This window comes from Denticeps clupeoides, chromosome 20 (genome assembly GCF_900700375.1).
Source record: "Denticeps clupeoides chromosome 20, fDenClu1.1, whole genome shotgun sequence".
NCBI classification, from domain to species: Eukaryota; Metazoa; Chordata; class Actinopteri; order Clupeiformes; family Denticipitidae; genus Denticeps; species Denticeps clupeoides.
This window is the reverse complement of record NC_041726.1, coordinates 16,965,049-16,989,513: the sequence shown is the minus strand read 5'-3', so window position 1 is coordinate 16,989,513 and position 24,465 is coordinate 16,965,049.

The window sequence follows — 24,465 nt, the reverse complement described above, 5'->3', positions numbered from 1 at the left end:
GAATTCTAAATGGAACTGTGTTTATCTGGTTAGTGTTAGCAGATTTTCACCAAACCCATGCCTTTCTTATATGAAAGTTTTTGTATATTGTATTTTTTTGTTTTAGAATCAGCGATCAAATGACTGAATTTATATTCTAGACCAAACTTTGTACAGTCAACCTAAAAGAGACAAAGCACACACAAACCAACTGACCTGCCCCACACAACCACAGCACAGTGGTTGACAAGGGTGGTAGTGGCCTAGTGGGTAAGACACTTGCCTGTGAACCAGAAGACCCAGGTTCAAATCCCACTTACTAACATTGTGTGCCTGAGCAAGACACTTAACCTTAAGTTGCTCCAGGGAGACTGTCCCTGTAAATACTGATTGTAAGTCGCTCTGGATAAGGGCATCTGATAAATAATGTAAATGTAGCACAGTAAATGGCCCTCCAAACATAGGGACGTAACACAGAAAATTCACACAAAATTCAAAACATTCACCTTATTTCTGGCAAAACTACACTACAAACAAACGTCCAAACTTTTATTGTGTGATGAACATAGATATATCTATGCATGATTACTCTCTGTACCTTCCTGAATATCAGTACCAGATCAGTACCACTTGCCCAATAGTGCTGTGGGATTCATGACTCACCCAGATCTGGTTAGTGTTCCTAACCCTAGTCAGTGCATCCGGTGGTTGACTTCCTCTACAGCCAAAAACATGCAGCCGAATCCGAATCACTCAAATGAGCAGGTTTAATTTGAAAGTGAAACACTTCAGTTGACTCACAGATGTCCAGAAGTGGGACAAAGACATTGCTTTTCAAGTCACAAGTAAGTCTCAAGTCTTTGCCCTCAAGTCCCAAGTCAAGTGCCAAGTCAAGACAGGCAAGTGTCGAGTCAAGTCCAAAGTCAAGACTGATAAGTCTCAGGTCAAGTCCTAAGTCCTGCAGTTTGAGTTTCGAGTACTTTCAAGTCTTTTCAACCGCAGAATAATAATATATTTTCACCGATTGTGTATGCTTTTAAAATGTATTCTTTTATTAAAACAAGTGCAATTGAAACTGCAGAAATAAATAGTGCTGACATTGCACTATTACCTTCATTTTTAACATTTAACTCATATTTTTTAAGAATATTCTTCATTTTAAACCACTGCTTTACAGAATAAACACATCTGAAAAAACAAGTGCAGCTGTAATTATTTGAACAAAAAGTGCTAACATTGTATTTCCATGACATATTGCATTTCAATTAGTTCCACAGCAGTTTGTCCTATCCTGTAACAAATACATGAACATAACAGACTTAACCGCGGGAAGTGGAAAATAAGATGTACTTGTGTTTACCAACTGTTTATTCAGTTAAATAGCTGCATCCATGTTACCACGTCACGTTTGATGTGGTAATTTCACAGTTCGAAGACTTGTTCTCACCCCCTACAGTGCAATTCGACGAAAAAAATATCAAGGTGAAGGCACGTTTTTATCGCCTGATAAGAGTCTCACACAGCACGTTAACACCGATAACGGCCCACCACTAATATGTATGTATTGTATGTCTTTGTAGGTGGCTAAAATACACGTTGCTGCTGACCGCCGTCTACTGTGTGCGATACTGTACATTGACTAATGTTATGTATAAGTACCTCATCCTACCAGGTTTAAAAAAATCACTTTAATAAGTGTACGAATTAAGGGAGTGAACTCGCAGTGGACAGATTACCAGTTTGCTACGTTAACAGTGAGTTTTCAGCCTCACTGATTTAACTACACAGCAAAGAAAAGTTAGCAAATAAGCGTTACCATTCACTCAGAACTTACCGTTCTTTGTGCAACTTCAAATGTCGAACGAAGTTGGAAGTTGTTGCATCTCCGTCTGTAATCTTCGACCCGCATGTTTTGCATACTGCTATTCGTTTTTTGTTGACCACCTCGTAGTTTTTATATCCGAACGAAACTATCTTTATCATTTTGTCTAAATGGCGCGTTATTTGAGAGTTCCACTGCATTGGTTGTCCTGTAATTTGATTGGATGGATGCTGTTGGCTCAAAACAACGTGGATCTAATTCGATTGGATGTCTTGCCGACAGCAAATACGCGCACAGACGCACATATACAGACATTGAAAGATATGGTAATAACATAAGTTTTAATCTTTGGGTTTTCTGGGAAACAGCAAGTCTTGTCAAGTCAAAAGGCTCAAGTGAAGTCACGAGTCAATGATGTTAAAGTCCAAGTCGAGTTGCAAGTCTCTTTACATTTTGTCAAGTCGAGTCTAAAGTTATCAAATTAATGACTCGAGTCTGACTCGAGTCCAAGTCATGTAATTCGAGTCCACACCTCTGCAGATGTCTATTTAGCAATACTGACTGAAGTGACTCACACACTTGGATCAGTTTCCTAAGTGACTCAGAGGGAGCCGGATCCTAAAAATCGTCCGCTCTATTACAGCTCTAATGCCTGATCGCAAGTGGTACAGATTGGGCTCTGACACTGAACTTGTCCACACAAATTGAATCCAGCCTTCAGTCACATGATCTGCAGTCAACATTTCTTAAGGTGGCAACACAGAACCAAGGATTTAAGGTAGTCTTATTTAGAAGGCACTTAACCTGGCTACATTATATACTGTACATGAACCCAAATAAAATGCCAAATTGATGACGACAACCAGCATTTCCATATGACTATCTAAGGCTAAAAATGTAATTGCACTCACCATCACACTGTGTGTATTTTTATGTTAAAGTTTTACATGTTTATTAGTGTTTTAATATTGTTTTATATGTTATTTATTAGTTCATTCTATGTAGTTTGAGCCTGGAGCAGGGACTGGAGAAATAATCTTGACTGCAATTTGCCCTGTGAATGTGACCGTGTCACCATTCTCCACACACACCAGAACCGAACAAAAAACAATGCAGAGAGTAAAGCCCCCAACCTGTTACACAACCTGTGACATGACTACAAGGTGTTTGACTCAGCGATCCGTTTTCGTGACCATGAGGTGAGGGGCCATGAGTCCAGCAACGAGCTGCAGCATGCAGACCTGCTTGATTGCACTTGTTTGATTGGTGGTTTCTTGATTTCTGAAGTGGTTTTTATGCAGTTACACTGCATTTCGTGTTTGCTGTGTGGCAAAAAAAAATGTATTTGATCAGCTGGTCTCTCAATAACGAACTATAAAGCACCAACATCCGGTACGACGAACGCGGATGTATCTCTGGCTAAAGACGTTCTATGCTCGCTTCGAGGCTGCATTTTTGGCCACCACGCTGTTGTTTATTTGTATTTATTGTTTATTTATAATAAAACCCCATTCCCAGCATGTCCCGGCTCTGCGCTTCCTTCTCCCGTCAACTCGCCAGCGTGACAGAATGTCTAAGAACTCCCCACTGGCTCTACAGTGGAGAGCGGGACAGCTTACGTTACCGCGGTGTCTACATCACGCAGGACCCGTCATTGTCCTGTCACATCAACACCATGGTGAAAAAGGCCCGGCAGTGTCTCTACCACCTCAGACGCCTGAGAGACTTCAGACTGCCCTCCAATGTGCTCAGGAACCTATACTCATGCACCATAGAGAGCAACCTGACGGGAAACATCTCAACCTGGCTCGGGAACAGCACCATGCAGGACAGGCGAGCCCTACAGAGGGTGGTACGATCAGTCGAACGCATCATCTGTGTCAAGCTCCCTGACCTTCAATCCATCAACAGCAAACGGTGCAGTACTAGGGCCAGGAAGATAGTGAAGCCACCCCAACAATGGACTCTTCTCTCTGCTGCGATCAGTGAAGCGCTTTCGCTCCCTGAAGTCCAACACAGAGAGAATGAGGAGTAGCTTCTTCCCGCAAGCTATTTGAGCTCTCAACCACAACACTACATAGAACTCCAATACACTCCAGCACTTTCACTTTCAATCACTCTGGACTCTTTGCACAAGATCACTTTGCACAAAATCTTTGCAAAATCTCAGCTCTTTTTACTTTTTAAAAAAAAAATTATATTATACATTGTCGTTCACTCATTTGAACACCTTGTAATATTTGGTTATGTTTATAGGTGTAATATTTGGTTATGTTTGCAATATTTGCATATTGGTCTTCATTGTATACTTGCAAAATTTGCAATACTGTGGTCTGTAGCAGTCGCAAAAAGCTTTTCACTGCATGTCATACCGTGTATGATTATGTATGTGACAAATAAAATTTTAATTTGAATTACTGAGACTTGAGGGACACCAGTGGAGAGTCTACGTGGATCCTTTCCAAGTCACTTGGTTTGATCGCTCATCAGGGTAGGTAGCAAACCAGCCCTGAATTCCCAGCCTCTTCAGGATAGACAAGAGAGTCTTGTGGTTAACTGTGTCAAATGCCGCGGAGAGGAAAAGGAAAATAAATACAGATGACAGGTTAGGATCCAGGAGGTTGTTCTGTGACAGATGAAGCTGAATGTAGACACAGCGCTCACGGATTTTAGAAAGAAATGAGAGGAGAGAAACTGGTCGGTAATTATTAATATATGTAGGATCAGTGGTGGGTTTCTTTAGGATTGGAAGAACCCTGGCTGTTTTAAAGGCAGATGGTACATGGCCGGGTGTGACTGAGCTGTTTATGATATAAGACATGAAAGGGATGAGGTCAGGAGAGATGGTTTGAGCATTGCGGAAGGGATTGGATCTAATGGACAGGTGGTTGGATTGCCTGTAGAAATAATAGGATTTTATCTGATGTGATAGAGGGTAGAGTAGGATTTGTGGTGGAGAATGTTTTACAGATTTGTTCAGTCTTCCCTGTGAAGAAGTTGGCAAAATCATCAGCAGTTAGGGAAGATGGTTCAGGGGGTGGAGAGGGTTGAGAAGAGATAAGAATATGTTGTGGAGTTTTTCTTCCAAATTTGCCTTGTAAATAGCAGTTTTAGCAGTAGTAAGGTTAGTGAAAAATTTGCGTAGAAGATTCTGGTGATACATTAGGTCTGGGTCAAGCTGTGATATCTTGTATTTTCTCTCTGCTGTTCAAAGTACTCTGCGATTTCTGTGCAATGTATCGGAGAGCCTGGGTGCAGGGTTGTTCAATTTATTTCTTCCAATGCTTTGGTACTATTATAACTGATCTAGCTACAGGGAGTGCAGAATTATTAGGCAAGTTGCATTTTTGAGGAATAATTTTATTATTGAACCACAACCATGTTCTCAATGAACCCAAAAAAACTCATTAATATCAAAGTTGAATGTTTTTGGAAGTAGTTTTCAGTGGCACCTTGGCGGATCAATATAGCCACCTTTCTTTGCAAGGACACTCAAAAGCCTGCCATCCATGGATTCTGTCAGTGTTTTGATCTGTTCACCATCCACATTGCGTGCAGCAGCACCCACAGCCTCCCAGACATTGTTCAGAGAGGTGTACAGTTTTCCCTCCTTGTAAATCTCACATTTGATGATGGACCACAGGTTCTCAATGGGGTTCAGATCAGGTGAACAAGGAGGCCATGACATTAGTTTTTCTTCTTTTATACCCTTTCTTGCCAGCCACGCTGTGGAGTACTTGGACGCGTGTGATGGAGCTTTGTCCTGCATGAAAATCATGTTTTTCTTGAAGGATGCAGACTTCTTCCTGTACCACTGCTTGAAGAAGGTGTCTTCCAGAAACTGGCAGTAGGGCTGGGAGTTGAGCTTGACTCCATCCTCAACCCGAAAAGGCCCCACAAGCTCATCTTTGATGATACCAGCCCAAACCAGTAGTCCACCTCCACCTTGCTGGCGTCTGAGTCGGACTGGAGCTCTCTGCCCTTTACCAATCCAGCCATGGGCCCATCCATCTGGCCCATCAAGACTCACTCTCATTTCATCAGTCCATAAAACCTTAGAAAAATCAGTCTTGATATATTTCTTGGCCCAGTCTTGACGTTTCAGCTTGTGTGTCTTGTTCAGTGGTGGTCGTCTTTCAGCCTTTCTTACCTTGGCCATGTCTCTGAATATTACACACCTTGTGCTTTTGGGCACTCCAGTGATGTTGCAGCTCTGAAATATGGCCAAACTGGTGGCAAGTGGCATCTTGGCAGCTGCACGCTTGACTTTTCTCAGTTCATGGGCAGTTATTTTGCGCCTTGGTTTTTCCACACGCTTCTTGCGACCCTGTTGACTATTTTGAATGAAACGCTTGAATGTTCGATGATCACGCTTCAGAAGCTTTGCAATTTTAAGAGTGCTGCAACCCTCTGCAAGATATCTCACTATTTTTTACTTTTCTGAGCCTGTCAAGTCCTTCTTTTGACCCAGATGCACATCACCAAAAAAAATTAATTGGTAGTAGGCTTTCGAGCCTATACAGCTTGGAGTAAGACAACATGCATGAAGAGGATGATGTGGACAAAATACTCATTTGCCTAATAATTCTGCACTCCCTGTTAACAGATTGAGGATAATATAACAGCCAACCTGTCCGCCATGCACACAGGCACACTCTATTTAATCATTAGCACTCATCAGGCAATATCTATGTCTATGCACTCAGACCAAAGGGGACTGAATAATTACACACACACCTCTTTTCAGTTATTTATTTGTAAAAAATGTTTGGAATGATGTATGATTTTTCATTCCACTTTTAAGTGTACACCACTTTGTATTAGTCTTTCACATGGAATTCCAATAAAATTAGATTCATGTTTGTGTCTGTAATGTGACCAAATGTGAAAAAGTTCAAGGGGGCCGAATACTTTTGCAACCCACTGTAGGTTATGAAGAGAACTGGTGACAAAGGACAGCCCTGGTGGAGTCCAAGCCTCAACAGGAACAGGTCCGACTTACCAAACTCACGGTCCTCTGGTACAGGGACTGAACAGCCCTTAACAAAAGGCCATCTATCCCATACTGCTGGAGCGCCCCCCCATAGGGTGCCCCTGGGGACATGGTCATAAGCCTTCTCCAAATCCGCAAAACACATGTGGATTGGTTGGGCAAACTCCCATGCCCCCTCTATCATCCCAGCAAGGGTAAAGAGCTTTCCCACAGTTCCACGGCCAGGACGAAAACCACATTGCTCCTCCTCAATCTGAGATTCAACTATTGACCGGACCCTCCTCTCCAGTACCTTGGTGTAGACCTCTCCAGGGAGGCGGAGGAGTGTGATCCCCCTATAGTTGGAACACACCCTCTGGTCCCCATTCTTAAAAACGGGGACCACCTGCCCAGTCTGCCACTCCACTGGAACTGCCCCCAATGTCCATGCAATGTTTCAGAGACGTCAACCACCCTACAACATCAATAGCCATGAGATACCCAGGACGGATCTCATCCACCCCCGGGTCTCCACTGCTGGCTCCTGTGTAGCTGCTTGACTACTTCAGCAACTTCTGCCCCTGAGATTGGACAGACTATTCCCAGGTATCTCAGCCCTGGTTCCACTTCGTAATGCACATCGGTGGGATTGAGGAGCTCCTCAAAATATTCCTTCCACAGCCTGACTATAGCCCCAGTTGATGTCAGCCGCTCCCCATCCCCACTGAAAACAGTGTGAGCGAGTTGCTACATTCCTCTCCTGAGGTGTCGGATGGTTTGCCAGAAACTCTTTGGAGCTGATTGGTAGTCTTTCTCCATGGCCTCACTGAACTCCTCCCATGCCATCCGGTACCTGTCTGCTGCTTCTGGAGACCCACAGACCAGCCATGCCCTGAAGGTGTCCTTCTTTAGCCTGACGGCTCCCCTAACCTCTGGTGTCCACCAGCGGGTACGGGGGTTACCGCCTCGACTGGCATCAGCCACCTTGCGACCACAGCTAGCAACAGCCACCTCAACAATCGCAGAGCGGAACAAGGTCCATTCAGACTCAATGTCCCCCACTGCTCTCTGGACTTGGTCAAAGCTCTGCCGAAGGTGGGCACTGAAGACCATCTTTATAAGTTCTTCTCCCAGGCATTCCCAGCAGACCCTCACTAAAGGTTTGGGTCTGCCAGGTCTACGTGGCATCTTCCCCTGTCACCTGATCCAACTCACCACCAGGTGGTGATCAGTTGACACAATATGTGTTTGTGTTCAGGATAATTTTTTTTTTCAGGGAGAAATGCCGAAAGGTGATCCCTGAAGAACATAACTCAATTATTTAGGGGCAGTGGTGGCCTAGCGGTTAAGGAAGCAGCCCCGTAATCAGAAGGTTGCCGGTTCAAATCCCGATCCACCAAAGTGCCACTGAGGTGCCACTGAGCACATTTTTAAGCAGATATGTTCCCACACATTGCTCCCCGGGCGCCTGTCATGGCTGCTGTGTATCACATGTGACAATCACTTCACTTTACACATCATTTCACTTTACACTTTACAATGCAAGTTTTTTTATGACTGAAAACAATACAAACATCAGTAAGTGACCAGGCAATTATTGTCACAATGGAAATCCGGTGACACACTTGCCGACATACTGTGGCCGGGGGGACAAGCCGTTGCACCGGGAGAGAACACTGGACGAGCTGGGGAGGAAGACCGGAGGCGTTTGGTCTGTGAGGGAGAGACTGGCAGGGAGTGAGGACGCGGAGGAAGCAGTGGACGTGCTGCAGCACAGCGGGGAGTGAGTTTGGGATCTGTGGGAAGTACTGGGGCAGAGGAGAACCGGATGACGGCGGGTTTCAGGATGGTCCGCGAGCATGGACTGGACGGGATTACGTCTTGGGCAGCAGGACGGTAGGGGAGCATGGAATCACGTCTTAACCGAAGGACCAGGCAGGCTCAAGGTCAAGGACAGGCAGAGGTCGTGGCCAGGAAGTTCCAGTTGGAGTTCCAAGTTCGTGGTTTCAAGGGGGTCAGGCAATTCTCGAAGTCGGGGGCAGGTGAAGGTTGTATTTCATGGATCAAAATATCTAGAGCTAGCGTCTCTGGTGAGTAATCTCATTCAAAGAGCGGACGTGTCTCCTCGGGGTTACCTCACTTTTATACTCCCCGCCGCCCACCTCCATTTCCTGTTCCGGGTCGTTGTCTCCCAGGCTGGTCCGGCGCCCTCTGGTGGGCTGGAGACGCCATTGGCCATGACAGCTATTTATTGTCACATAATTAATTAATTGAACCGTATACGATCTTTTCAATGGCAGAAATTTTACATTTTGATACTGTAAAAGTCTTTAAATGTTTGATATTGCTGAAGAGCTGTGAGAGTGCCTGATGTGGAGAGCAAGATTCATTCATTGATTTCTCATCAATTGCGCACATATCTGCTTAAAAACTGATGGCAGGTAGTGAGAATACTATAAAATCTGACCTTCATGCATTGTCAAATGTACTTTTTTTGTATACATCAAAGCAAACCTAAATGAGCAGTATTTATGTGTCCATATCCCACAGGGGGTTAAGGGTTAAATAACTAATTTGAATTTTTTTATTGTCCATTGGTCAAATATACAGATCCACACAGACAGGCGTGTAATACATAGCAATTGCCACTTTGGTCTCTCAGGGTGTGGACTACAGGACAGCGGACAATAGGTGTGTGACACCGATGTTGGACTCTGTTTCCCAGAATTCCTCTGGGCCAAATGAGTCAATACTTTCATACTGCTGTGCAGAAGCTGCTGTGGTGGTGTTTACAATCACTCAGTCTAACCTCAAGCTCTATCTGCTATCCCACGAGCCTCTACTCTATTCAGTTCAACAAGTTATTAAATGTCAGGGTGAGAGTGATGTGGTCTGAGTGTGGCACAAGGACAACAGGAAAGGAAACATCTTTTTTCTGGTTTCAGCTTTTCTGCTCCTGACTCCTGCAATGCCAGATCATAAAAAATATCATAAATCACTTTATATGGTTTGTTGCATCTGTTTATGGTGGGTTTCATAAACAGATTTTGTTGGACAACTCAAATAAACACAAAGTGGATGAGTGTGGACAGGGTTGAGCATTAATGAGCATCAAGATGTGACATTTGAATGGAGATTATAAGGAACTCCTCATTGGCCAAATGATGGAAACAATTCAGCGTTTCTGGCTGTAAAATAACTCTAAAATGTTCAAATCTATGCCAATGTTCTGGTTTGCTAAGTTCTGTGTTATCTGAGGTAACTCAGAGGCTGAAGCCATGAAACCCTTGTGGGTTTATCTGTAAACCTGCAAATGATCAGCTCAGGGATCATCGCTCTTCAAGTAAGTCAACCCAGGGAGTTCTGTTGGTTGTATAGTTGTATATCTTCATTCAGGGACTTCTCAACTTGTTCACTTACAGAAACTAGAGATTACAGTGCTGCAGTTTTCTAAATACAGTATGTGCAGTGGCTCTGTATAGACAAAACATGAACAAATATAACTCTTACATTGCAAAGTATAAGTGCCAATGGTAAAAAATAACACACATTATAAGAAAGAAAAGTGTTGGGATAGATTTGAATACAGTATCTTTGCTGATGAAAGCAACACACATGCATGTGTGGGTGATATAAGAACATGCGATCTCCGATGATAAAAGTCTATACACATGTTCCAGCACACTGGTTTGAAGGCTCTAACAAAACTCTGCTGCCGTACTGTTGATAATGTTGTAAATGATACTGTCACAGGGGGAATTCGATGACGTACTTGCAGACATACTTTGGGCGTGGGGATAAGCCATCGTACCGGTAGAGGACCCTGGGTGAGCGGGGCAGGAGGACTGGGGGCACCTGGCCGGCGAGGAATGAGGAAGCAATGGACGCACTGCAACGCAGCGGGGAGTCAGTTCGGGATCTTTGGGAAGGACCGGGGCAGAGGAGAACCGGAAGACGGCGGGTTTCAGGATGGTCCGGGATCTTGGACTGGACGGGAGTAGGTCTTGGGCAGCAGGAAGGTAGGGAAGCATGGAATCCTGTCTTAACCGATGGGCCAGGTAGGTTCAAGGTCAGGGGCAGGTAGAGGTTGTAGCCAGGAAGTTCCGGTCGGGTTTCTTTCGTGGTTTCCAGGGGATCAGGCAATTCTGGGCAGGCGAAGGTCGTATTTCAGGAATTACAATTATCTTGGGTCGTGGGTGAGAGAGCTAGCGTCTCTGGCGAGTAAACTCATACAAAGAGCGGGAGTGTCTCCTTGGGGTTACCTCACTTTTATACTTGCCACCGCCCGCCTCTATTTCCTCTTCCGGGTCGTCGTCTCCCAGGCTGGTGAGGTGCCCTCTAGCGGGCTGGAGGCACGTTGGCCATGACAGGGTGATCAGGGTGTGGGACGGAGAGCCGTCGAGTCGCTGCGGAGACGGTGGCGGAGACTGGGGGGTTGCAGAGGGGATGGGTGAGCCTGGCGGAGGTGGGAGACATGGAGGACTGGGCCGATGTGGCGAGTCACTCGGAAGGGTCCACGTTTTCGTGGACATGGCTTGGGTTGAGGGGTGTGGCCGAGTCGTCCCATAGCGACATTCTGGGGACAAAAATGATTCGCTGCAGTGGCATGTCGAGGGTTGTGGCGGACGCAATGGCGTCCCCACTGTTTAATGGTGCCTGTGGCCCAGTCAATGTGGGGTTCGTGGGCGGTCAGCCAGGGGTAACCCAGCACGATGGGGTCATGGGGAGTCGTGGTCAGATAAAAGGTCATGGTTTCGACATGGTTGGGCTCGAGGCAGATTAATAAGGGGTTTGGTTTGGAACAGGACCCGATCCGAGCCCAACGGGCTTCCATCCAGCCCCCTGACTGCACGTGGTGGGTTACACCGGGTGACCGGGAGCTGGAGTCGGGTGGCCAGGTCGACATCGATTAGATTCATGGCTGCCCCAGAATCCACCAGAGCTTGTCCCTCATAACGGCCAGGTTTGGGTCTCCTCCAGCAGATGGTGATGGGAAACAAGCAGTGGGTGGTGGAGCAGGGGGGGGCTTTGGTGCTCACCAGGGGGCTCTGAACGGGTGAGCAGGGGAGTCAAGCTCGGCCAAGCTGCATGGGTTCATCGATGTCTAGGGGGGGCGGAGTCGTCGGAGCGTCCGGCCAGCGTGCTGTGGGAGTACTAGGGAAAGGGGCGTGGTTATGCCGTTCTCGGCCGCGCTCGGCGAGACGTCGATCGATGGACGTGGCCAGCGTGATTATGCTGTCAAGCGTGGTTCCCCAATCGCGATTCACCATCTCGTCTTTCACCGTCTCGCGGAGGCCTTGGTAAAACGCGACGGGGAGAGCGGCGTCCGTCCACTTACTGTCGCTCGCCAGGGTTCGGAATTCAATCGCCTAATCACTTACGCTTCGATTTCCCTGGCGCAGCGCCATGAGCCGCAGCAACGCAGCGCGCCGCCCGGTTTCGCCCTGAAACACAGTCTGGAGGCGGTCCAGGAAGGCGGGGACAGAGAGGCAGACCGGGTCACGTCGTTCTACCAGCGGCGTTACCCGTTCCAGCGCGCATCCCGTCAACCGGGTAATAATATACGCGACCGCCGTCTCGTCATCGGGAAGGTGTGCGGCTTGGAGCCGAAGGATCAGACGAAACTGGGTTATAAAACCGCGACATTTCTTGGGGTTACCGTCGTAAAGTGGTGGCGGTGCGAGGCCCGCCAGTGCAGACGTAAGTGGGAGTGGCGGGGGAGCCGCGGCCGCGGATACTGAATGACCGGGTCCACCAGGTTGAGACTGCAGCGCGTGGATCTGCGCCGACAGATCAGCGAGCGTGGAGCTAACCTGAATGAGCGTGCACTGCTGCTGCAGCTGCATGTCGCGTTGGTCCTGGATCGTGGCTTGCTGCAGCTGCAGGGACGTGATCAGCTGGTCCAGTGTCTCCTGCATGGACCCTATGTCCGCTACGTCAGGAAATGGCCCGCTCTTACTGTCACAGGAGGAATTCGATGACGTACTTGCAGACATACTTTGGGCGTAGGGATAAGCCGTAGTACCGGTAGAGGACACTGGGCGAGCGGGGCAGGAGGACCGGGGGCACCTGGCCGGCGAGGAATGAGGAAGCAATGGACGCACTGCAACGCAGCGGGGAGTCAGTTCAGGATCTGGAAGATGGCGGGTTTCAGGATGGTCCGGGATCTTGGACTGGACAGGAGTAGGTCTTGGGCGGCAGGAAGGTAGGGGAGCATGGAATCCCGTCTTAACCGATGGGCCAGGTAGGTTCAAGGTCAGGGGCAGGTAGAGGTTGTAGCCAGGAAGTTCCGGTCGGGGGTTCTTTCGTGGTTTCCAGGGTATCAGGCAATTCTCGAAGTCGTGGGCAGGCGAAGGTTGTATTTCAGGAATTACAATTATCTTGGGTCATGGGTGAGAGAGCTAGCGTCTCTGGCGAGTAAACTCATACAAAGAGTGGGCGTGTGTCCTTGGGGTTACCTCACTTTTATACTTGCCACGCCCGCCTCCATTTCCTCTTCGGGGTCGTCGTCTCCCAGGCTGGTGAGGTGCCCTCTAGCGGGTTGGAGGCGCGTTGGCCATGACAGATACGTAATGCTATATAAATGCATTACAAAGGCTTTTGGACCTATATTTTTCCATGGGGAGAGAGGATGTCCTACACAATTGTCAATAATCCAGTATAAATAAATAGGTTCTACAATAGGAAATGAATTTGCAAAAGAAAGTTCTTTCTATGTTATGAACTTTGCAATCAGAGTAAAAATGTGCTACTTTTTAATTTACTCCAGGATGAATTAATTGAGATGATGCATGGTGTGTAGAGCGCCTGCAGTTTAACTTCCTATTTTGGCCCTTAACTTTGTTAACTGCATTCTATCCATACAGCAGAATTATAACCAAAGCTGGCATCTTGCTCAATTATTTTTCCCCCAATTATGTATCTTGTATTTTAAAAATACAACCTCAATTTTAGATGAGCAGGATACCACGCTGGATGGTGGTGTGTCTCCACAACCCCTACCAGAAGCCTGCAGAGACTGAAGGCAGGAGGACTGTTGTAAGACTAGGGCGTGAGGGTCTCCCCTGCAAGGTTAATCCATGGATAATTGCCACACTATCACTCCCAAACAATTCCTACTCGAATTACACAAGGGCATTAGTGTAAAAATGCTGGCCCCTGCCAGTTAACTAATCCTCCTGCAGGGTGGCAGCAAGGAATCACATCTTTGTTTCCCATGTCCATTAAGTTTTTTTAGTGTTTGTGTAGGAACAGTGCTAAAAAGCCACTGGCTCATTAACACTCCTGTTTTCACACAACAGGACAAAGGATAGGACAAATGAGGATCAAGGAGCTCCCAGCAGAAATAGAGAGGAAAAAAAGAAAAATAGAATGTTGCAGGAAAGAAAGGTATTGAAGAAGGGATGGGACCATGTGTAAGAGCCTGAGTGGCACTGTATTGTGATAACGAATTGCAGGTCAGGGCACGTTGAGTAAAATTCTGCAGTTGCAGACCTTCAGGTCCTTCTCTCGATTCCTGCTTTCTATCTCACTCTGATTTGCATAATGTGTCAGCCTACCCCATTAAAGTGATAAACTGGTGGTCGTTCCACACCCCTTAATAAGCTCCATATCAGTTATTCTTTCCTTTTTCTGTGTTTGTCTGGTCTCGCCCATAGTCCCTTATCACTCGGTGGTGCTCTGGTTTCTGTTTCTCTCCCTCTGGCAGATACAACCTGCACCCTCTGTACCTATATGTGATCTATCTGCAACCTTTACTGTTGTGTCTCCCTGTCTAAAGTCTAATTAAAACAAACAACCTCAGGCTTTTGGGCCTCCATCCCAAATGGGCTGTGACTTGGCTCTGCTCCACTCTCCCAGAATCCCAGGGCCACCGTGAGGGACACGCACTGCGGAAGATGCCCTGTGCAGCATGCTGGCAGACTCAGGGCCATTGTATTCTTATAATGTCATTGCTGATGGTTCTGGTGACGTTTTCTGAAAGGTTACTGTCTCAGCTTTTGTTCTATTGTCATAATTTTGGTCTGTATTTTGTCAGTACTGTGATCAATATTGGGACAATAAAGTGTAATACAATTTGTGATAGATAAAGTATTCTAATTAAAAATGTATGTGTCAATTAAATTTGTATAAACTTATGCTATGTACATGTCTCTATATATTTACATATGAGTTTCACTTTAGTTCAGTTACTACTAGCAAATATCATAATTTGGAACCATATTTGATGACCAGGCCTGCCATGCCTGTCAATCAGCTTGGCTCCAGACTGAACTCTGATCAGCATTCCTTTTCTAGACTAATGTCAAATGGGGACGGATGCACAGTTTTGCAGTGACTGCATTTTGTCACTAGAGGGCTGCTGCATGAGGAGGAAGTGGATAACAGTCATTCGGATGATTGTGATAAAGCTTTCACTTACATAACCCTGGTGCATCCTCAAAGGAGGGAGATAATCTTATCTGAGATAAGCAGAGTGGCCCTTACTGCAAACTTCAGAGCTTGCCATGCACTGGCTGATGGAAGAAGTTGATTTTATGTGCATGTGACCCGGATGATACTGTACATGCAATAGTAGTATCAGAAATGTTAAGATTAAGCCTACTGGTTAAATTTGTGTTTGAGGCAGACAGTGTGATTTGTTTTGGATGAATATGTTTTTGCCTCTGTGCTTGTGGACATTGTTTCTTCCTGATGAACCCCATCATGTTAGTGGTCAGAATTGAGTCCACACCCCAAAAAACAATCACACAACAGTCTGTAAAAGTGACACAATTCAGTATAATATTACAATGACTCAATTACTACAATACATTTTTTTCTCCTTAGAATTCTACACCCCATACAGCATAACATGCAAACAAGTATTTACAGCCTTTGTTCAATACTTTGTAGATGCATCTTTGGCAGCAGTTCTAGCCTCAAATATTTTTGAAAATGACGTTGGATTCAAGTCTAGGCTTTTGCATGCCTAGAGTCCTGAAGCCACTTCTTTGATATCTTGGCTGTGTGTTTAATGTCGTTGTCTTGCGAGAAGATGAACCTTCGCCTCAGTGGCTCTGGAGCAGGTTTTCATCCAGGAATTCTCTGACATTGCTTCAGTCATATTTCCATCTGTCCTGACTAGTCTACCAGTTTCTGCAATGGAAAAACATGCCCACCACCATTTCCTTCCTTCAGGTAGCATTTGGCAAACTCCAAGCAAGCTGGATTTCTTTCTGCAGAGATGGTTCTTCTCTGTACACAGAGGAAGTCTGCTCGTTTTAGGTGGCTGGCCAGCTCTAGGAAGAGTCCTGGTAGTACTTATTCCACTGATGGATGATTTACTCATTGCACAAATGTTTCTGAGACATTGTCCAGATTTGTGCCTCAAGACAATCCTGTTTCGGGGGAATACAGACAACTCCTTTGACTTCATTGCTTGGTTTGTGCTATGACATGAACTGTCAACTGTGGGACCATATATAGACAGGTGAGGCCTTTCTAAATAATGTCCAATCCAATTAAGATGCAGAAACATTTCAAGGATGATCAGGTTGCAACTGAGCTCAATTTTGAGTTCTATGATAAAGGCTGTGACTACTTATGTACATGTGTATTAATGTGCAATTACAGTATTATACAACAAACACTGTGATATCACTGTATGTTTGAAACACAGCCCTTATTCCCTGTTGTTGAGCACTTTGTTTGTCTTGAAGCAGTGTACTGCAGGATGGCATGGGCCTGAGGCCAGGGTTTGCAGGGTGGAGGTGATTTATTGAGACCCACTATGAATGTGGCAGGTACGAGGTGTGACAGTCTGCTCTATTGGCAGGCAGTAAGATAAGGGGCATGGAAATGTTCTCACGGGACAATAAACTGTCCTGGTATTTCCACCAAGACCTAAACCCTCGAGGCACTAGGCGCCCACTATAGATGTGGTCAGAAAAAAAAAAAAAGAACTGGTTCTAGTGCTGAGAGCAAACCTTAAAGTGACTGCTTTTTCCAGAAGTAAAATCTTTTATTAGGAACACAACTAATAAAAACCCTGGGTGGGTTTGATAATCAATATCATGAAAGGTCCTACTTAACAATGCAAATTTGGTTCAAATCACAAGTCGTGTTATCTGGTGAGAACATGTAGAAGACGTGTAGAATACCCTGTCATAACATACAACACAAAGCGATGTCCATGAAAGAAATAAGCAAACCCAAAAACCCTGAGCTGTTAAATTGGGTGCAGGTTTTTTTTTTTTTGAGATTTGGAAATTCAATGACATTGCATCTGCTACAAAAACATTTTCAGGTCAGCTCAATGGTTGAAAAAACATTCTACACTGCTCTAAATAAAGAAGCAAACACAATTTAGCTCTAACACTGACAATCAATTTTTCATGCTGTTGTGCAAATTGAATAGACAACAGGTGGAACTTAGAGACAATTAGCAAGACATCTTCAATAAAGGAGTGGTTTTGCAGGTGGTGACCACATTCCTATGCTTTCTGGCTGATGTTTGAGTAGCATGGGATGGGGTCTACAACCCACACAAGTGGCTCAAGTAGTGCAGCTCACCCACGGTGGGTAAGAAGGTTTGTTGTGTCAGTCACCGTAGTGCCCAGAGAATGTAGGCCCTACCAGGAGACAGGCCAGTACACCAGGAAATGTGGATGAGGTGGAGCACTGCCAGAGCCCAGCAAAATGACCTCCAGCATGCATGTGTCTGCTCAAAATGGTCAAACATACTCAGTTAGGGTGGTATGAAGGTTCAGTGTGCACAGGTGGGGGTTGTGATTGCAGCCCAACACTGTGCAGCACGTTTGGCTTTTGCAAGAGAACACAAAGATTGGCAAATTAGTGTGCTTTTTACAGATGAAAGCGGGTTCACACTGACAACTTGTGACCGAGTCTGAAAACGCCATGGAGAATATTCTGCTGCCTGCAACCTCCACAGCATGATTGGTTTGGCAGTGGCTCAGTAATGGAGGCAGTGGCTTATTTCTTTGGGAGGCCACCCAGCCCACCATGTGCTCACCAGAGGTACCCTGACTGCCATAAGGTACCAAGATTAGATCCTTGTGAGCCCATTTGCTGGTGCTGTTGGCCCTGGGTTCCTTCTAATGCAAGACAATGCTAGACCTCATGTGGCTGAGTGTGTCAGCAGTTCCTGAAAGACAAAGGCATTGATGCTATGGACTGGCCCATCCATTCCCCAGACCTGAGTCCAACTGAGCACATCTGTGACATCATGTCTCGTTCAATCAACTGATCCCATGTTGCACCACTGGAAAGTGCTGACCTAGCAGACAAAAGAAACAGAAGTTTGACTGTTTGAATCCCGAACCGCCAAGGTGCCACTGAGTAAAGCACAGTCCCCACACACTGCTCCCCAGGAACCTTTCATTGAACCTCACATTTCACTGTGAGCTCTGTGTGCTTTGCTGTGTCACATGTGACAACTAAATCACTTTCACCACAGACTGTCAGGAGTTGGCATATGCTTTAGTCCAGGTCTGGGCAGAGATCCCTCAGAAGACCATCCTCCACCTCATCAGGAGCATGCCCAAGCATTGTGGGGAGGTCATATAGGCACATGGAGGCCACACACTCTACTGAACCAGTAGAGTTTTTCCACTTTCATTTTGAATGGGTTTGATAAATTTGATTTCCATCTAATTTTTGTGTGATTTTGTTGTGCACACATTCAACTATGTAAAATAATAAATAATATTTTATTCATTCAGATCTTCTTTTTGTGTTCCCTTTATTTTTCTGAGCAGTATACTTCAACGCCAGTAAAAGCATCACTGAACATCACAACTTGTTTTGTCAACTGCTCGACAACAAGAAAATTACAATTTGATCTAAATATTCTTTAAGGAGGAAGGTCTTGAGCTGTCTTCTGACGGTGCTCAGTGACTGAGCTGTTCTGTCCTCGAGGGGAAGTTCATTCCACCACTGAGGGGCCAAGACGGAGAAGAGTCTAGATTAATGTTTTCCTTTTACCTTCAAAGATGGAGAGACCAGGCGAGCAGTACTGGAGGCTCAGAGTATACGAGGTGCAGTGCGAGGTGTAATAAGGGCTGTGAGGTAGGATGGTGCTACTCTATGTTTGGCTTTGTAGGCCAGCATCAGTATTTTGAACCTGATGCATGCAGCTACTGGGAGCCAGTGGAGGGAGCGTAGCAGAGGGGTGGTGTGGGAGAATTTGGGAAGGTTGAAGATTAGTCATGCTGCTGCATTTTGTATTAGTTGTAGAGGTCGGATGGTACATAGTGGTAGACCAGCTAGAAGGGAGTTACAGTAGTCTAGTCCTGAGATTACTAAGGACTGAACCAGTAGGTGCCCTGGGTTGTCTGATATTGTAGAGAAGGAATCTACATGAGCGGGAAAGATTGCTGATGTGAGTTGAGAAGGAGAGTTGGTTGTCTATTGTTATGCCAAGGTTGCGGGCTGTTGCAGAAGGAGAGAGCTGCGAGTTGTCTAGGTAAATAGCAAGATCCTGATGTGGTGAAGAATCTGCTGGAATGAATATTAGTTCAGTTTTGGTGGGATTGAGTTGGAGGTGATGGGCTGCCATCCAAGACGAGATGTCGGTAAGACATGCAGAGATTTTGGAAGCAGCATGTACATCAGAGGGAGGAAAGGAGAAGAGGAGTTGTGTGTCGTCAGCATAGCAGCGGTAGGATAATCCATGTGAGGAAATGACCTCACCAAGTGATCTCGTGTAGAGGGAGAAAAGGAGAGGACCTAGCACCGAGCCTTGAGGGACACCAGTGGAGAGTCTACGTGAGGTAGAGGTGGATACATTCCAAGTCACTTGGTAAGATCGCTCATCAAGGTAGGAAGCAAACCACTGCCATGCTGAGCCCCGAATTCCAAACCTCTTCAGGATTGACAAGAGGTCGAGGAGGTAGTAGCGGTCTCTAAGGTAAGGAGAGGAATGAGTCAGAGGTTGGGAGATGTGAAAGAATGCAGGAAGATACAGATGAAGGTGAGACAGTGTGAAGGTTGTGTCCAATGAAGGATTTAAAAAAAAAAAAAAGTGAAGTGATTGTCACATGTGATACACAGCACACAGTGCACACAGTGAAATTTGTCCTCTGCATTTAACCCATCACCCTGAGTGAGCAGTGGGCAGCCATGACCGGCGCCCGGGGAGCAGTGTGTGGGGACGGAGCTTTGCTCAGTGGCACCTCAGTGGTACCTTGGCGGATCGGGATTCGAACCGGCAACCTTCTGATTACGGGGCCGCTTCCTTAACCGCTAGGCCACCACTGCCCCAGTAGGATGGGTAGGGGGACAGTTGAGTACACTGAGTAGGATGGATGGGGGACAGTTGTGGATCCTGTAGGTACAGTGTGTAAAGGTCAGGAAGTGGTGGTCAGAGATGTGAAGGGGAGTGGAAGAAAGGTCAGAAGTTGGAGAAGGGTGCTTTGCTCAGAAAATAGCAGTACTGTATCTGGGCAGAACGCAACACAACCACCAATGGAAAGGTATCCGGGAATTCTTTATTCTGCTACTTGTGATTAAATCTTCCAAAAAGGTTGTTGACCCAAACAATAATGCTCCATGCATAACTTCAAGCAAAGAGTGATCTTTAGTTTTGATGTTATAACAAATTCACAAATTGTTTGACACAAATGACACTAATCTGCTGAAACATCTCAAGGGGAATCAGGATGCAACTGAGCTGATTTCTGAGTTTCATGGCAAAAGCTGTGAATAGTTACGTACCGGTGCTTTCTAAGTATTTTATTTTTTAATAAATTTGCCAAAACCTCAGTTAAACCTTTTTCATTGTGTCACTGTGGGGTTGTGTGTGTAGATAACAATGAGGAAAAAAAATTGTAATAGGGTTGCAATATAACAAAATATGCTGTGAATTCTTTCTGCTTTTTGCACTTTATTTAATTTCTTATATTAGCAGTGTGCTCATTTGTCAGTAAAAACAGCCAATATACAACTGTTTGCTATAGAAAGAACAAAAAGCTCAGTTTGCTTATCAGGGATTATTTATTTGACACTTTGATTTTGGTTTATTTTCTCTTTTTATTGTAATGTTTGAGTTGGACCATACAATTCAGAATTTGATAGTTTTGTGGCCATCTGTGCTTAAAAATGTTTTATGGGGTGGTTTGAACATAGTTTGCACATTATACCGCCTAAATGTTAAATAAAAATGACTAGTGCTGTTGAAAGTAACTAAAGTCACTTTTACTCAAAGTAAATTTTAGATGGGTACTTTTAGTTTTACTTGAGTAGAATTTAAGCAATTAAACACTTTTACTTAATTACATTTTTCAGTACTCTTTCCACCTCTGACCATGAGGCCATGAGCAGGATCTACTATAGAGGAGCGCGAGGTGCTATTGTGTGTTACGATCTGACTGACAGCAGCAGCTTCCAGCGTGCCAAGTTTTGGGTTCATTCAGATTTTAACACAATCCACCTCTGCAGGTCAATAAGAATAAAGCTTAAAAATAAATATTGACTATTGACTAAATATTCAAAATAATATAGACTCTTTAATCACATTTAAAACATAAAACATTTTTTACTTCCTTAATATCTTTAAGAAAAGAGATTGGCATTATTCACACTAAAATATTAATTTCATTGTGATAAAGCAGTCTGCCTTATGAATGGGTGAGTTGTAAAATGTGTGTGTGTGTGTGTGTGTGTGTGTGTGTGTGTGTGTGGATATATTATTAATCTACTGTCAGTGGTGGAAAAAGTACACAAACTATTCACTTGAGTAAAAAGTAAAGTTACCCCAGTTAAATTAAATGTCCTCTATTTAAATTTCTACCTGTGTAAAAAATACAAAAGTATTTGCCTTTGTAAAAAAGACACAAGCAAGCACTGTATTAAAACATCTGATGTTCCCTGGCACGAAGAGGTATGGCACAATAAAGGTTACAAGAATGCACAGTTTCTAATTTAACTCCAGTAGATTACTCTTGCAGTTACATGTCAATATTGTATGTAAAAAATGTACCAATGTCACAGAAAGAACCAGGCTTCAGAGAGACAGCCTGGTTCAGTAGAGACAGGTAGAGAAAGAAAGGCCCAGAAACTGGGGGGAAGGGGAGGAAGAGCGAAGAGACACAGCCCACAAGAAAAAAAACATTTACATTTGATTCCCAAAAAAGCTGCCACAGACCAATGAGGATTTGTCCTTTGATGATCATGTCCTTGTCTTTCTGGTCATGACACTTCTTGCTTGGGGGAGGTCGCAGCTTGACAAAGATATAAGAGGTTTCACAAAAGACAAAAGCACAAATTTCCATGGACCTGGGATTTCCCATCTTACACCTTCAAATGTACTTATATATCAAAAAGTACTGTGATTTATTGTGGCTTGTAATGTGTCATTTTAACTTGCTGGTTAAATCAATTCAATTCATTTTTGACATAAATGTTTAGTAGAATTAATTTTTCTGCTTCTGATAAATATATAATTATAAATATATTTATCAGATGCCCTTATCCAGAACAACTTACAATCAGTAGTGACATGGACAGTAATAACTTAACACTCAGTGTTAAGTGTCATGCTCAGGAACTGTGTCTTAAGACATACTTTATATTTTCAGCACTTTGGAGTCTTTGGAATATGTGAAAATTGTGTAATTGATTGGTAGTATGGAGTGTGATTTACTGAGTGCTTGCTGATACTGAGAACTGATGCAGAGTTTTTAACTTTTTATATTATATATCTGCTTGAATAGTTTAATATAAGCAAATGCATTAGAATATATATGTTGTCTATTAATTTTAAAAGACTGTAAATACTATCACATGTAAAATACATTCCTCGCTAACGTTTTGCATAGCAAAATGAAAAATATGCCATGATATCTGCATGTTTGGTTTGGCGGAGCTGGGTACAAGCACAACTCCAGTCCAATTACATCATACTGTTCATGATAATGGATTTGATTTTCCAGTAAGAAATCAAAATCAACATGAATCAGTTTTGTCACTTTTTATCACTTTTATTGTTAGCACATCATGTTTATTGCTGAAAAACATACTGTTGCCAAATGTATAAAAATTATCGTATTTGTACGATAATTTTACTCTGTAAAATCAATAAATCCAAAAATCCCATAATGTACAATAGATTTTACTTGTTCAGTTATTTCATTAGCACATTGTACAGATCTCGGTTTTCATCTCCGCAGACATATTTAGCTTGTGTATGCGCCATCGTGTCACGAGCCTTTATAGCCAGTCAATGCACGATGTAACACATAAATGTCAAACTCATGACCTGCAAGCCAGATCCGGCCTGGTGTACAATTATATCTGGCCTGTGAGATCATTTAATACAGATATATTATTATCGGAAATTTCCATCACAATTAAATTGTACCTCTACCTGTTTCCTTAGATTAGATGGTGAATTCTTGTAAGACAAAATCATATGGGACTGAAGCAGGCACAAAAGGCATTTGAAAAAGAGAGTCCTTAATTTCTACAACTTCTCAAATAAGGCCATGAATGTTCTGGCAAACTGGATTATTGCAGGTCAATAGCCACATAAAAAATCCATGGTATCCTTCTGAGGCTCCACGGGAGATGTGGAACGTGAAGTTTTGATCTAACATGTCAAATGTTTGGTTTTAAAACGTAAAAACATTGAAATACCAGTGTCAGGATCTGGTTCAGAGAGGGATACTCTGGATCCTGGGTTCAGACTGGAGTTTCATGTTGGTCCTCTGTTTTGTTTCCTGATTGTTATCGCCTGTGTCTGCCTGTATAAAGCTGCCCTGTTTGTTTTTGTTCACCATCGGGTCATTTTTTGGTGATGTTTCTCCTGTCGTGTGCAACAAGTGTCATTGTTAAGTTGTGTGTACGAGTCCTCCTTCCTCACTATGTCCAGCAGTTATGACAACCGGAATAAAGTCTGTAAATACTTTAGCAAAGTACAGATACACACACACACACAAAAAAAACTTTATTACATTTACTTTGTTACTATCCACCACTGTATACTGTACCTAACCCCTTTAGGAATAATGGAGTTCATTACAATGTGGTGATATCTTCTTTTAATGTTTTCTGCACAATACCCCAATGTCTTGTGGAAGTAAAGGCTGAACTAAAGGATGTCCACCATGAGCAGTCTAGAAAGTTGTGGAGTTCTAGCAAAGCTAAACAGACGGCTAGTTTTATGTTTATCATTGTCATGGCCAACGCGCCTCCAGCCCGCTAGAGGGCACCTCACCAGCCTGGGAGATGGCAACCCGGAAGAGGAAATGGAAGCGGGCGGTGGCAAGTATAAAAGGGCGGTAACACCAAGGAGACACGCCCGCTCTTTGTATGAGTTAAATGAGTTGTATGAGTTTACTCGCCAGAGACGCTAGCTCTCTCACCCACGACCTACGATAATCGAGATTCCCGTAATACGACCTTCGCCTGTCCACGACTTCGAGAATTGCCTGATCCCCTGGAAACCACGAAAGGAACCCCGACCGGAACTTCCTGACTACAACCTCTTCCTGCCCCTGACCTTGAACCTACCTGACCCCTCGGTTAAGACGGGATTCCATGCTCCCCTACCTTTCTGCCGCCCAAGACCTACTCCCGTCCTCCCAAAGATACCGAACCATCCTGAAACCCGCCGTCTTCCGGTTCTCCTCTGCCCCGGTCCTTCCCAAAGATCCCGAACTGACTCCCCGCTGCGTTGCAGCGCGTCCATTAC